The 17,105-nt window shown below is 39.9% G+C and overlaps 1 pseudogene; it reads left to right on the top strand.

Annotated features, from left to right (window-relative positions):
• The first annotated feature begins 1,180 nt into the window (after positions 1-1,180).
• The window catches only part of LOC121530105, a 164,417-nt pseudogene continuing 148,492 nt past the window's right edge, over positions 1,181-17,105 (top strand).

The raw sequence follows: 17,105 nt of genomic DNA on the forward strand, positions 1-17,105 counted from the left end.
TTCAGATCGCTCTCATCTCGTTCTCTCGCACTGTTAAGGGTCTCCACTCCGCTCTCCGAGCGGCACTTCCTTTTTCCCCACATAGAATTAAGTGCTATTCTAAATTAACACTGTACGAAGACGGTTGACTCCCGTAAATAAAAAGTGATAAAATTGCGATATATCTGCCGTGGGAAAATTTAATCCGCCCCACTCCAACATTTGGTCCTTCAAGCCGGATATTCCAGGAGACGATCAAATACCATTCCAGAGTTCAATAGGCGGATTTCTCACCTCAATTAAGATACGTACGACTTTTTTCCGATTCCGTTTCTCTGCCGGTCTTCAGCAGTGGTCCGAACATTAAATTTCGCTCACACAGCTGGAAGATTTTTTCCTTCCGTGTCAACTCCAAGTCCGAGTTTTCCGACACAATGGCAGTGTGAGATTTTCTACTCTTCTTCGTTCAATTCTGCAAATTTTTCCATCCGACTCCGTTTTGTGTGTTTCGCCATATTCCTCGCCGTTTTTGGTCTCCCCGTTATTTGCTATTCCGCTATTCGATTGCCAACGACCGAGGCATATGTGCATACATATAATGTACATACCCTACAAACATTTCGAAAGCGACATTTACAATACATCCACATCAGTTATAATTACAATTTAAACACACATATTTCCGAGTTCCCGCAAACACACACATCCATACATAAACACAGATAATCCAGATGCACAGTCTTACAACACGTACATACACTCGTTCATACGGCACACCCGACAAAAATTTCAACAGCAATCTATTATAATATATTGTACATAAGGAAGCAACACACACTCGTTCATACGGCACAACCGTCAAAAATTTCAGCAGCAATATATTATATTATATTGTACATAAGGAAGCAACACCCATTCGTTCATACGGCATACCCGACCAAAATTTCAACAGCAATCAATTACATAATATATTAAATATATATAAAATATTATATCATTTAATATCCAAATAACCTGATTCCACGAACCCTTCGACACTGCAAGCATGTCCAACATTTGCATAATACTTATTCCAGCAGCGCTATTTCGCACACGCCGTCGGCTCACATCTATTAAATAAATAAATACATTTTTTCTTGTTCAAGCCGTGGCGGTGCGTTTCCATATTTCTGGCTGTCATTTCGGATTTCTGATTCCCGGAATGCCCGGAGACAAGCCAAAGTTATCGGTTCCGTCTGCAAATAAAACGCGATCGCTATCCGCATCTCCTCGCGCGCGCACCTTAAGCCCAGTAGCAGCAAAGCCAACAACGAAGGCAAGGAGCGAAACTTCATTAGCCACCCAAGAAGGCGACAAGAAGTGGTCTCTTCCTACAAGCCATCAGAAACGATTGGCTCTAAGTCCGCTAACGCCTAAGGTTAGGTCACAAATCCAGACCAAGTCAGTAAAGTCGCTAACAACTCGTTCTCAGGCAAAAATGAGCGCCGACATTGCATTTGCAGCCCTCGCGTGGTTCATCAACGTGTCCGACCGGATGAGCCATTTCAGAGCGACCATAGAAACTCCAGGACAATCAGCTCCGTCCGTCCACACTTGCAAGGTTCGTAAAGAACAAGTCCGCTCACTCTGGGAAAAAACCGAGAGAGAATTTGAAGCGTGTCTAGACACGGTTTCCATCATTACGACTGAAGGAGCGGAGGAGATTCTGGCGACTCTGCATCGAAAATATGAATATTGCTATTCGGTGTACGAAGACCTATCGGTTAAGCTCAGCGAGCTCATGGATCAAGCCACTCCGCAGAATTCAACCTCCGCCCTTCCACCCAATCAGTCCAACTACGTTCCGTCTGGGTGCCGCTTACCGCCATGCGACACTGAAGTATTCGAGGGAGATTATCTAAAATGGCCAACATTTAGAGATCTTTTCACAGCAATTTATGTCAACAATATTCGGCTGACACCGGTCGAAAAACTTTTCCATCTCAACGCTAGAACTAGCGGCGAGGCTAAGGCAATCGTAGCCAAGTCCCCTCTAACCGTTTCTAGACCGTTTCGAAAATAAGAGACTGCTAGTAAACAGCCAACTCAAACTCCTTTTTAACTTGGGGTCCGTCAATTCCGAATCAGGCCAGGATCTGAAAGATCTTCAGAGCACAATCCCAGGGTGTTTGATCGCTCTAGCTCATTCCGACCTTTCCACTGAGAACAGGGTCTGTCTCCTGGTATTCCTATGCGCCAGTAGATTACCGAAACTGACCCTCTTCTTATGGGAGCAGTTTCTTCCATCTAGGTCCGACATTCCGACTTGGGATGACATGAACACGTTTCTTGGTGACCGATACCGAAAGCTAGAGGCGATTTAGGATATGAAACACACACAATCACTTTACCAATAAGAGTCAACCCGTCTCCCGGAAGCTCAACTCTTGGTCAAAAAACCAAAAATTTGCGATCTGTGCGCAAAAGAGAATCATCCAATATGCTTATGCCAGCGTTTTCTCTTCGATGCACGAACCAACTACATCAAAAAAGCAGCTTTGCTTAAATTGTTTCGCGAGGGCCCATCAGCTACGTGAATGTACTAGCACTCACAGCTGTTTCACATGTCGAGCGCGTAAGGCAACCCCAGCATAAAGGCAACCCCAATTCCCGTTGGCCAACTGACGGGAATAGTTCTTCGGTAAGTCCACCAAATCCAGCTGTACAGGGGGCCGCCAACGGTTCAGAAAATCTGCCCGGCGTGCAGAAATATTTCGCAACCGGTCCTAGAGCTGTTTTGCTAGGCACGGCCATTATTGACATATATACATAGGCACGAATGACAGGGCTCGAGCTCTAATAGACTCGGGTTCTGAGGCGACGTTTATTACGGAACGCCTGTTCGATCTTATTAAGCTGCCATTCCGCCACATCCAGGTCCAAATTTCGGGTTTAAATCAGACCGTTTCTGCCCAGTCAACACTGCTTTGCCATTTCGCCATTCGTTCTCCTACTAAGCCGGGTCTGCAGTTAGACACCACAGCGTATGTTCTGCCAGAATTAGCAGGCAGATTAGCCTCACATTCCATTCCACAAAATGTCCTGAGAGATTTGCAAAACCTTCAAAGGGCAGATCCCAAATGTCTCCAGAATTCCCAGATAGACGTTTTTATCGGAGCTGATATTCTTCCATCCGCTTTGCTGAGCGGCACGCGCACAAACATTTGTGGCTCTCTCCTAGGTCAGGAAACTATTTTTGGCTGGGTGCTTACTGGCCCAGTTTCTAGTACTTCGAGCCAAGAGCGGATATTAGCTTTCTCGACCCAGATAGCCGACACGAGTGACAGGGTCGTAGGAAAACTTGTCACTAAGTATTGGGAGGTGGAGAACATACCCACAAAAGAGGAACCCAAGCAGTCCAATATTCAAGAAGAATCAATGACTACACCCATCGAAGCCGCAATATTTGCGCCTCCTGTTATCGAACCTGTTTTGAAAGAAAATCCACCATCCCGTTCGGAAGTAAATGCTTCACAAGTTGTGTCCACAAGTCAAGTAGATCAGGGATGAAATATTTATTCGGCTCCATCACCGCCAGTGGAGCAAGAGATTCCATTATTCAGTGCCAGTGCCAGCTTTATCGGGGCAAAGTCCGGGCATACCATTGTATCCGCCACCACCAACAGCTGCACCATCACCGACTTCAAGTGCTGCACAGTTCGTTGGTGAACCAGCACCTTCATCAGTTTCATCGTTCTGAAGTACTAGCTCCACCTACAGGGGAAGTTACTTTGCGCCACCTGCTCCTTTGCCTGGAATATCATCAAGAACCGTAGCTGAAGGAATATTCAAGCCGGCAGCTGCGCCGCCACCTGAAGGAGGTGTCTTTAGTCCTGCACCGACACCAATTGCCCCAGGAGTGCCGCCATCGTGTTTTACTCCAGCAGCAGTTCCACCTGTTGTCCCGCAATTTAGGAACAGTAACTCCTACGTCAACTGAAGCCCCATTGGCTCCAAACTTACCTGGTAACCCTGCAGCTTTGCCTCCTTCAAGTCTGCCTCCAAACTCCGCTCCGTTCTTCAATCCAGGTGGGGTTCATTCCAAACTCCGCTCCGTTCTTTAATCCAGGAGAAGTTGACGCTAAAACCCCGAATAACACCTTCCTTCCTGATGCTTTAAAATCCGTTTATAATGCAGACTAAGTTCGCTTATAATTTTCCTTTTCTTTCTGTATTATTAAAGCATCAAAACCATGGCTCCACGTCCTCACAGCTACCAAACTTTGGATGACCATCCGGTCAAGAACAGGCGATTTCCGAATCGACGTGCTCCTGAAGATCAGCCCAAGCCTACGCATCCGGACCCCGATCTGCGCACTCAGTGACGACAAGCGCGTCCAATTCAAAGACATCCGTCTTGCCGACAAGCGGTTCCATCGCCCGACAACAGTCTCACCGGTGTTAGGCTCGGATGTATACCCCGAGGTAGCACGGTATTTGGGTGGGTTGTATCTAGAGCATACAGACACGCCTAAACCAGCGTCATTAATCCTTTACTACGCTCGCCCTCGCAAGGGGGGGAGAATATTCACGCCAAAGCGGCCCAATTCCAGTCCGCCAGTCCAGTCCAGTCCACCGGCCCTGGGAGCTTTAACAGTCGTGGGAGCAGTTCTTCCAGATCGCTCTCATCTTGCTTTCTCGCACTGTTAAGGGTCTCCACTCCGCTCTCCGAGCGGCACTTGCTTTTTCCCCACATAGAATTAAGTGCTATTCTAATTTAACACTGTACGAAGACGGTTGACTCCCGTAAATAAAAAGTGTAAAATTGTGATTATCTGCCGTGTGAAAATTTAATCCGCCCTTCTCCAACAATTAGAAAAGTCAACAATACATTCCCCAAAACATACTTACTTGAAGATTATAAAGGTAATCCGATTCAGGGTGGGTTTTATAAAGAAAAACTCAAAAAGACTGAATTCCCAAACACATTTCTAGTTGAGAAAATTTTAAAGCGAAGAGGTGATAAAGTTTTGGTAAAATGGCTTGGCTTTCCAATGGACGAAGACAGTTGGGTAAATAAAGATGAAATTTTTTATTACAAATACCAAATTAAAAGACAATGTAATATTTAATTTTTATTTTTGTTTTATTATTATTTTTTTGTTTTTCTTATTATAACATATAATTAAATTTAATAAATATATTTACATATGTATAAATGTACAATTTTATAATGTGTATACTAACAATTTTAATAAAATATTATATGTTTTTTACAATTTATTTTTGTTTTACCTCGTATTTACCACAATCTCGATCAAAATAAAACATTTCCAATTCAATTGACTTATAAAATAATTCTTGTTCTATGTTTACTCTCCTACGTCTAAGTTCATTTAAGGTATTGATATCTTTATTTCTCCCATTTATTATATCTCTTAAGAATATATTTTCAAGTTCTAAGAAATTGCTACTATCTACAATGTCCTTTTCCATTAATCTTTTATGTTCTATTGATAGAGTAACACTGCAAACTCTGTTTCATTATGTTTTCGTTTTCTTTTACTTTAATTAGCACAAAGCACATTCTTATATACCCTATTTGTTGATATTTTGTGTGCCCTTGATCTAAACATTGTCCTACTACCATATAGTGGACTTCCAGTAAGTAATACATTTTTATAATGATCCATTGTTAAATTTCTGGAACTCCCACCTTTTGCTTTATTAATAGAGTTTTTAGCTTCATCTATTTTATAACTATAAACTTTGGAGCATAGACCTATAAATTCACTCATTGGTTTTCCATTCAACTCATCTTTAAAATATCCTAACCTCTTTTTATAAACTTTTTTAAAATTATATAAATCGATTCTTCTATCTGAATAATCGGATGTTTCAAATTTTGATTCAATATCACCACGAATATCCTTATAAAAATCATCAGTTTTTATAGTATAGATAAATGAGTCTGTATCCATGTAATTTAAAATTAAATTTTCTTGAAATTTGGGTTTTATGTATTGGTAATGAAAATCATACATTTTCCACTTTGATAAGTCCAATACAGCAAAACCCAAATACATTGGCTTATCAAATATCGCAGAAAGTTTTTTCATTTGGATGGCATAGAACTCGTCATTTATTTTAGTTGCACTATGAAAATTGAATTTTGAAATTACATTGTTAGCACATTGTTTTTTCCGACCGATTTTGTGAACATCTGTAGACTCCAATGTATTTAACCTTTACACGTTTTTCAGGATTTTCCATAGTTTTCCCGAGTTGTTCGTTAATTTAAAAAAATCTTTTTCAAATTTATTCTTGGCATTTCTGTCTATGTAAAGTATTTAAGTCAATATAAGTCTTTAGCCAAGGTTTTTGTAAAAAGCGAACCCCTCTATGAATCTTCTTTGATATTAACCCATTTTGTATGCGTTGCTGCAAATTTCTATAATAGGTTACATAATTTTTTTTTGTTCCCGAGGTCAGCTATTAATTTTTTAACTTTATCCTCCTTAGATGCAAAACTGTTTGACGGACAAAACGGAAGATCATTATGTGTATCATGTAGGCGATAGGGGTAAATTAGATCTACTTCCAAAAAATATCCATACTCATCAATCAATTATCAATAGATATGTTATGTATATCAAAATTTTTTAAGTCATTAGGGGACAACCATTCAAACCCTGTATATGGAAGATGTTGTGACATTGCCCATCTATATAAATTGTTTGCATCCAAATACATTAAAAATGATGATTCCTTTGTTGGATCAAAATCTGTTAAGTATTTGTTATTTGCCTTTGGCAACATTGTACTAAGCCCTCTCGAATGCTATTTTGAATAAATCTATACATATCGATATCTACTAATAACTCAAGTTGAATATTTGTGGTCTTGAACATGGCTGCCCAAGATAGACCTGGTGTAGTAAAAAACCGAGCTAAAACATATTTTTTTAAAATTTTTAAATATATCAGTCAATAGGAAAACATCAGTTTTTAAATACAACTCTAGATAATCCTTTAGACTTGAACAAGAAAATTGTAACCAAACATTATGTGCGTGTTCATAATCATCTTGAGAGCATTCCTTTTCTGTCAAGTTACTATAGAATGCTGCTCTTGATGGTAGGGAAGTTTCCTCAAGTCGACTAGCTGAATCTAAATATTCATAAGGAAAGATACCCTTTTTACGCATTAGCCTGAATTCTATTTTATTTCAAAAAAATGTTTTTATTGTATTTAATGATCATCAATTAAATTAGAAGCAAAGGTATCTAAACTTGATGGCATAAATCTGAATGTGTCAAGAAATCGAATTTCCAAATATTTTCCATTTGAAGTTTTTATGGTTTTGAACACCGAAATATATTGTTCTTTATTTACTGGGATTGCATTGAACTACCCGGAATTTTAGCCAAGTCTTCAATAAATAAATGACAATCATACTTAGAAAAATTATTTAAAAACACTGGTATAAATTTACATAGTCTATACTCCAAGTTACATTTAGAATGAGCTGTGCCCCTAAATAAACCTGTTAAATGGCAATGATCCCTAAATCTATCATTTAATAATATTTTTTTACAAATATGACAATTTAATGAATCCTGAAATTCAAACTCGTCTTCAGGAGTCATTATGATTGGTTTAACTTTATACAAGTACTCATCATTCAGTTTTGATAAATCTTGTACAAGAGAGTCTACAATATTTGATTCGGCGTTACTACCTGTTTTTATTACAAATTTATCAAGCTTAGAATCAAAGGCACATTTAATATAATAGGCATAAGCTATAGGTATATGAGAGTTTAAATTAAATAATTTCGGGCTTACTTCAATATTGCTGGGCTCCAGTACACATACAAAGTCTTATGTCTTAGAGCAGCATCCTCAGATCCAGAGAAATTTAAGCGAACATTACACAGCTATTGTGATCTGTTCTGAGACCCCTTTTGCCTTGTTAATAACTTATAAAACAATTAATTTTTATTTAGTATGTTTATTTATAAATAAATATATAAATATATATATATACATATATATATATGTAAGGTGGCATGGGTACAATCACCTCACAAGTTGGCACACCCATCCTTGACACACCACCCATCATTCCCACCCTTTGCTAATATGCTAAATTTGGACAGATGAGAAGTTGGCAGCGCCGAAGAAGATAAGAGAAGGAGAGTCGAGGAGTAGTCAAAAAAAGCAAGTCGCAGAAGTCGTAATAAAGTTGAAAGTTGTCAAAAGTAGTCGCGAATTTCTGTCGGTCATTGGAAATCTGTATTAACATTCATTTATTCATATTAAATAAACCTATAATCTTATAATAAATCTTACATGGGGGCTCAACCGATCCGAGCAGCCAGTTAAATGAACTATGTGCAACAATTAACTCTTTTTTATGATGAGAACAAATAAAAAGAAGAAAAATACTGCGCAAAACAATAATTCTACGACATCAAAGAAGAATCCAGAAAAACTTAACGAAGATTTGCAAAACAGCACATTTCAATTAAATAGAAGGAGCATTGGCGTAAAAACATTCAATATAGGCGATCAAAGTAGTGAAAAAGAGACAACTATTGCAGAGCTCAAGCCGTTACATACACAATCTCAACTTGACGAAAGGTTGCCATTAAAATCGGACGAAGTTGACCAAGAATTTGCAGACAAAATGAGCAATATAGACTTTGAAGATTCACACACATTTGTGAACAACGGGGACTTGGCCAAACTAATAAATATGATTGCAGAAAAATGTGAAATTGGTGAAAATAAAAGTGGTGTTTCGGTGGAAAGCTTTGCGAAAGTGGTTCCTAATTTTGACGGTGTCTCGATCCCTATTAGGCAATGGTTGGTGAATTTTGACGAAAATGCAGAAGCTTACGAATTAAACGAGAAGCAAAAATACGTCAACGCCAGAAACAAAATGAGTGGAACAGCTAAATTGTTCCTCGAAACGGTTGCAGTATCAAACTATGAAGATTTGTGTGAAGTTTTAATTGACGAATTCGACAAACAGTTGAGTAGTGCGGAAATTCACAAACTGCTAAGAAACCTTAAAAAACGTGCGTCGGAAAATTTTCATGAATATGTTCTCCAGATGCGAAAGATTGCAGCACTAGGTCATATCGAGGATCAGTCGATAATAAGCTATATCGTAGATGGCTTAGAGGTGCGTGATGACTTAAAATTTCCACTGTATAGTTCGACGTCATTTAAGGAGCTCAGAACTCGGTTTTGAGTTGGCAGAGTCGGTTGTTAAAAGCAATTCGTTTAAACGTAAGCCGAATTTCGATCGCGCTGAAAAACAGGACAATCCATTTAACCGAAAGCAACAGCATTGCTATAACTGTGGGTGCGCTGACCATAAGATAGCTGAGTGTAAGGGCGACCTAAAATGCTTCAAGTGCAACGGTGTGGGCCATATTGCCAAACATTGTCCAGACGTAAAGTCCAATACGAATGTCGTGTTCAAAGAAAATCGCGTTAAGGAGATGCAAATCGGGAAAAATAAAATGATGTGCTTCATTGACACTGGAGCAGACGTTTCATTGATGCGGAAAGACAAATTTACAAAGGCGTTCGGTAATCGTGTACTACAAAAATCTTTTCTAAAGCTGTTCGGTTTAGGCAACGTCGCAACCTCAGTGCTGGGTGAATTTTCGGACGCGGTTGAAGTTGATGGACTTATAACTACGCACACGTTTTTAGTTGTTCCGGACGCAAACCTTAAAGTTGACGTATTGGTCGGATACGATTTCCTAGAGAAATTCACTATAACTCTAACTAGCAGGGATTATACCTTTGCGGCGACACAGATGCAAAATAATGAAGAACCCTCCCAGTCAAATGTATTCAACGTGGTAAGCTCTACCGAAGATTTTGATATAAACGTAAATCCCAAACATGCGACTGCTGTGAAAGAAATGATATACAACTACAAGCCGAAAAGTAACCCTGAAGAATGCCCAATAAAACTAAGTATCATACCAAAGGACAGCATTGTCTTCCGTGAAAGTCCAAGTCGCTTGTCGATCCCTGAGCGAGAATTTGTTAGGAAACAAGTAGAGGAATGGCTAAGCAGTGGTATTATTCGAGAATCGTGTTCGGACGTAGCAAGCAAAGTAGTTCTGGCCAAAAAAGAAAGAAGGAACGTACAGATTATGCGTAGACTATCGCAAATTAAACACTCTTGTTTTGAAAGATAGATTCCCCGTTCCCATCGTAGAGGAGGTCTTAGAGAAGATGCAAGCAGCCAAATTTTTAACAGTAATGGACCTAAGAAACGGTTTTTTCCATGTTGCAGTTGACGAGCAATGCCGAAAATACACGGCATTTGTTACAAAGGAAGGTCTTTACGAATTTAACAGAGCTCCTTTCGGATTCTGTAACTCACCGGCCGTCTTCGTTCGATATGTTAACTATATCTTCCAGAAGTTAATAAATTATGGCATAATGGAGATATACGTAGATGACATAGCTGTGTTTGGTGATTCGGCGGAGCAATGCCTTCAAAACATGCAGATCGTCTTAAAGCAGGGTGAAAAGTTTGGCTTGGAAATCAAATGGTCAAAATGCCAATTCTTAAGGGATAAGACAAGCTTTTTGGGACACGAAATAGAAAACGGACATGTTTGACCAGGCCAGGAAAAAATAAAAGCTGTGCAAAATGTTCCAATACCCAAAAATATAAGAGGAGTACAGGCATTTCTTGGACTGTCGGGGTATTTCCGAAAATTTATCCGAGAGTACGCATTAATGGCAAGACCACTCACTGAACTCCTAAAGAAAGACGCAGAATTTAAAATCGATAGTTTGCAGATTCGAGCTGTAGAAAACCTGAAGGCGTCTTTAACAAGCGAGCCCGTCCTAAACATTTTCAAACAGAATGCAAAGACTCAGCTGCACGTAGACGCGTCGAAGGATGGTTTTGGGGCAACACTTTTCCAGCAGCATGACAACAAGTGGCACCCTGTTATGTACTGGAGCAAGAAGACAACGCCGCAGGAGGAAAAATTACACAGCTACTTCTTAGAAGTGAAAGCCGCATATTTAACAACAAAAAAGATGAGGCATTATCTTATGGGGATCGAATTCGATCTCATCACTGATTGTGCTGCCTTTAAGATGACAACAACAAAGAAAGACGTCCCTCGTGAAGTAGTACAGTGGCTTATGTACCTTCAAGATTTTTCCTTTAAAATAGAACATCGTGCTGGCACCAGAATGAAGCATGTATACAGTCTTAGTCGATTCCCAGTCATGATCGTCACGTCAGAAGTCCAGTCGCAAATTCTAAGGGCGCAGAAAAAAGATGAACACCTATCAGCGGTAGCAGAGATCCTAAAGGAGAAGCCTTATGCGCAATACACAATAAAAAATAACTTAATTTACAAACAGGTTGCCGGAGCCGAGTTGCTTGCTATTCCAAAGTGTATGGAAAAAGAAATTATTCGAACTGCTCATAATTTTGGTCACATGGGATCAGAGAAAACAAAGCATGCAATTCAACAGGAGTACTTCATACCTCATTTAGACAAAAAAGTGACGGAAGTTATTGCAAATTGCATCGAGTGTATAACCCACAATAGAAAACTCGGAAAACAAGAAGATTACTTGCATTGCATAGACAAGGGAGATAAGCCGTTATCAACCCTCCACGTCGATCATCTAGGATCCTTAGATATAACGGCAAAGAAGTACAAGTACATATTCGCAGTTATTGTTGGAAACCCTCAGCGTATCATCAGCGACAACGGGACTGATTTTACGTCTAAACCTTTTAAAGAGTTCTGTGCTGACGGAAAGATTGAACACATCGAAAATACCGCAGGGATCCCCAGAGGAAATGGGAAGATTGAAAGAGTCAACAGGGTTATCATTTCAGTATTGGCCAAAATGTCTACCGCCGAGCCATCGAAGTGGTATCAATACACTTCTCAGGTGCAACGGGCGATCAACGCGCACGTTCACTCTTCAACAAAATTTACTCCATTTGAAATTTTGTTTGGAGTTAAGATGAGAAATGAGTCAAATGCAGATTTGGTCAACATCCTTCAGGAGAAACTACTGTCAGGCGTTCAAGACGAGCGCAACCGAATAAGAACAGAAGCTAGAAACCAGATCGAAAAAGCGCCAGAAACGTACAAGCGGAACTTTGACAAAAAAAAGGAAAGGCCACCACGGATATCAATTAGGTGACTTAGTCGCTATTAGAGTAACTCAATTCGTCAACGGGAAAAAGATGTCAAACAAGTTTATAGGACCTTACGAAGTCATTAACGTAAAGCGGAACGGTCGATATGACGTTCAAAAATCTGCAGAGTTCCAAGCCCCAAATCAGACGTCAACCGCTGCTGATTCCATGAAACTGTGGCGTTACTTTGGTTGTAGCGAAGACGAAGACAACGAGGACGAAGGATCATCTGGGTCAGATGATGATCAGGATGGCCGAGTGTAAGGTGGCATGGGTACAATCACCTCACAAGTTGGCACACCCATCCTTGACACACACCACCCATCATTCCCACCCTTTGCTAATATGCTAAATTTGGACAGATGAGAAGTTGGCAGCGCCAAAGAAGATAAGAGAAGGAGAGTCGAGGAGTAGTCAAAAAAAGCAAGTCGAAGAAGCCAGTCGCAGAAGTCGTAATAAAATTGAAAGTTGTCAAAAGTAGTCGCGAATTTCTGTCGGTCATTGGAAATCTGTATTAACATTCATTTATTCATATTAAATAAACCTATAATCTTATAATAAATCTTACATGGGGGCTCAACCGATCCGAGCAGCTAGTTAAATGAACTATGTGCAACAATTAACTCTTTTTTATGATGAGAACAAATAAAAAGAAGAAAAATACTGCGCAAAACAATAATTCTACGACATCAAAGAAGAATCCAGAAAAACTTAACGAAGATGTGCAAAACAGCACATTTCAATTAAATAGAAGGAGCTTTGGCGAAAAAACATTCAATATAGGCGATCAAAGTAGTGAAAAAGAGACAACTATTGCAGAGCTCAAGCCGTTACATACACAATCTCAACTTGACGAAAGGTTGCCATTAAAATCGGACGAAGTTGACCAAGAATTTGCAGACAAAATGAGCAATATAGACTTTGAAGATTCACACACATTTGTGAACAACGGGGACTTGGCCAAACTAATAAATATGATTGCAGAAAAATGTGAAATTGGTGAAAATAAAAGTGGTGTTTCGGTGGAAAGCTTTGCGAAAGTGGTTCCTAATTTTGACGGTGTCTCGATCCCCATTAGGCAATGGTTGGTGAATTTTGACGAAATGCAGAAGCTTACGAATTAAACGAGAAGCAAAAATACGTCAACGCCAGAAACAAAATGAGTGGAACAGCTAAATTGTTCCTCGAAACGGTTGCAGTATCAAACTATGAAGATTTGTGTGAAGTTTTAATTGACGAATTCGACAAACAGTTGAGTAGTGCGGAAATTCACAAACTGCTAAGAAACCTTAAAAAACGTGCGTCGGAAAATTTCCATGAATATGTTCTCCAGATGCGAAAGATTGCAGCACTGGGTCATATCGAGGATCAGTCGATAATTAGCTATATCGTAGATGGCTTAGAGGTGCGTGATGACTTAAAATTTCCACTGTATAGTTCGACGTCATTTAAGGAGCTCAGAACTCGGTTTGAGTTGGCAGAGTCGGTTGTTAAAAGCAATTCGTTTAAGCGTAAGCCGAATTTCGATCGCGCTGAAAAACAGGAAAATCCATTTAACCGAAAGCAACAGCATTGCTATAACTGTGGGTGCGCTGACCATAAGATAGCTGAGTGTAAGGGCGACCTAAAATGCTTCAAGTGCAACGGTGTGGGCCATATTGCCAAACATTGTCCAGACGTAAAGTCCAATACGAATGTCGTGTTCAAAGAAAGTCGCGTTAAGGAGATGCAAATCGGGAAAAATAAAATGATGTGCTTCATTGACACTGGAGCAGACGTTTCATTGATGCGGAAAGACAAATTTACAAAGGCGTTCGGTAATCGTGTACTACAAAAATCTTTTCTAAAGCTGTTCGGTTTAGGCAACGTCGCAACCTCAGTGCTGGGTGAATTTTCGGACGCGGTTGAAGTTGATGGACTTATAACTACGCACACGTTTTTAGTTGTTCCGGACGCAAACCTTAAAGTTGACGTATTGGTCGGATACGATTTCCTAGAGAAATTCACTATAACTCTAACTAGCAGGGATTATACCTTTGCGGCGACACAGATGCAAAATAATGAAGAACCCTCCCAGTCAAATGTATTCAACGTGGTAAGCTCTACCGAAGATTTTGATATAAACGTAAATCCCAAACATGCGACTGCTGTGAAAGAAATGATATACAACTACAAGCCGAAAAGTAACCCTGAAGAATGCCCAATAAAACTAAGTATCATACCAAAGGACAGCATTGTCTTCCGTGAAAGTCCAAGTCGCTTGTCGATCCCTGAGCGAGAATTTGTTAGGAAACAAGTAGAGGAATGGCTAAGCAGTGGTATTATTCGAGAATCGTGTTCGGACGTAGCAAGCAAAGTAGTTCTGGCCAAAAAGAAAGAAGGAACGTACAGATTATGCGTAGACTATCGCAAATTAAACACTCTTGTTTTGAAAGATAGATTCCCCGTTCCCATCGTAGAGGAGGTCTTAGAGAAGATGCAAGCAGCCAAATTTTTAACAGTAATGGACCTAAGAAACGGTTTTTTCCATGTTGCAGTTGACGAGCAATGCCGAAAATACACGGCATTTGTTACAAAGGAAGGTCTTTACGAATTTAACAGAGCTCCTTTCGGATTCTGTAACTCACCGGCCGTCTTCGTTCGATATGTTAACTATATCTTCCAGAAGTTAATAAATTATGGCATAATGGAGATATACGTAGATGACATAGCTGTGTTTGGTGATTCGGCGGAGCAATGCCTTCAAAACATGCAGATCGTCTTAAAGCAGGGTGTAAAGTTTGGCTTGGAAATCAAATGGTCAAAATGCCAATTCTTAAGGGAGAAGACAAGCTTTTTGGGACACGAAATAGAAAACGGACATGTTTGACCAGGCCAGGAAAAAATAAAAGCTGTGCAAAATGTTCCAATACCCAAAAATATAAGAGGAGTACAGGCATTTCTTGGACTGTCGGGGTATTTCCGAAAATTTATCCGAGAGTACGCATTAATGGCAAGACCACTCACTGAACTCCTAAAGAAAGACGCAGAATTTAAAATCGATAGTTTGCAGATTCGAGCTGTAGAAAACCTGAAGGCGTCTTTAACAAGCGAGCCCGTCCTAAACATTTTCAAACAGAATGCAAAGACTCAGCTGCACGTAGACGCGTCGAAGGATGGTTTTGGGGCAACACTTTTCCAGCAGCTTGACAACAAGTGGCACCCTGTTATGTACTGGAGCAAGAAGACAACGCCGCAGGAGGAAAAATTACACAGCTACTTTTTAGAAGTGAAAGCCGCATATTTAACAACAAAAAAGATGAGGCATTATCTTATGGGGATCGAATTCGATCTCATCACTGATTGTGCTGCCTTTAAGATGACAACAACAAAGAAAGACGTCCCTCGTGAAGTAGAACAGTGGCTTATGTACCTTCAAGATTTTTCCTTTAAAATAGAACATCGTGCTGGCACCAGAATGAAGCATGTATACAGTCTTAGTCGATTCCCAGTCATGATCGTCACGTCAGAAGTCCAGTCGCAAATTCTAAGGGCGCAGAAAAAAGATGAACACCTATCAGCGGTAGCAGAGATCCTAAAGGAGAAGCCTTATGCGCAATACACAATAAAAAATAACTTAATTTACAAACAAGTTGCCGGAGCCGAGTTGCTTGCTATTCCAAAGTGTATGGAAAAAGAAATTATTCGAACTGCTCATAATTTTGGTCACATGGGATCAGAGAAAACAAAGCATGCAATTCAACAGGAGTACATCATACCTCATTTAGACAAAAAAGTGACGGAAGTTATTGCAAATTGCATCGAGTGTATAACCCACAATAGAAAACTCGGAAAACAAGAAGATTACTTGCATTGCATAGACAAGGGAGATAAGCCGTTATCAACCCTCCACGTCGATCATCTAGGATCCTTAGATATAACGACAAAGAAGTACAAGTACATATTCGCAGTTATTGATGGCTTTTCAAAATATACCTGGATATATCCCACTAAATCGACTGACGCTCATGAAGTCATAAAACATCTCAGTTCATGGGTAGCCATTTTTGGAAACCCTCAGCGTATCATCAGCGACAAGGGGACTGATTTTACGTCTAAACCTTTTAAAGAGTTCTGTCCTGACGGAAAGATTGAATACATCGAAAATACCGCAGGGATCCCCAGAGGAAATGGGCAGATTGAAAGAGTCAACAGGGTTATCATTTCAGTATTGGCCAAAATGTCTACCGCCGAGCCATCGAAGTGGTATCAATACACTTCTCAGGTGCAACGGGCGATCAACGCGCACGTTCACTCTTCAACAAAATTTACTCCATTTGAAATTTTGTTTGGAGTTAAGATGAGAAATGAGTCAAATGCAGATTTGGTCTACATCCTTCAGGAGGAACTACTGCCAGGCGTTCAAGACGAGCGCAACCGAATAAGAACAGAAGCTAGAAACCAGATCGAAAAAGCGCAAGAAACGTACAAGCGGAACTTTGACAAAAAAAGGAAAGGCCACCACGGATATCAATTAGGTGACTTAGTCGCTATTAGAGTAACTCAATTCGTCAACGGAAAAAAGATGTCAAACAAGTTTATAGGACCTTACGAAGTCATTAACGTAAAGCGGAACGGTCGATATGACGTTCAAAAATCTGCAGAGTTCCAAGGCCCAAATCAGACGTCAACAGCTGCTGAGCAAAAACGATCCTGATCCTGCTTCACTCATAAAGTTTTCAGGAAATTGGATGTCCGATCCATCGTTAACATACATGTAATGGAGAATCCTTCCTTTAAATCCTTCCGAAATTTTCTTGAGGAGTCCATGCGGTCCGTGCGGACATGGTTTGTCCACTTGTTCTTAATAACAATTGGCACAAATAACAAAACTCGAATTGATTATTCATTTTGGTTTGGTTTCTTTTTGTTTTTGTGTTTGTGTTTGTGTTT

This window comes from Drosophila eugracilis, unplaced genomic scaffold (assembly GCF_018153835.1).
Source record: "Drosophila eugracilis isolate 14026-0451.02 unplaced genomic scaffold, ASM1815383v1 contig_2174, whole genome shotgun sequence".
In the NCBI taxonomy this organism is placed as follows: Eukaryota; Metazoa; Arthropoda; class Insecta; order Diptera; family Drosophilidae; genus Drosophila; species Drosophila eugracilis.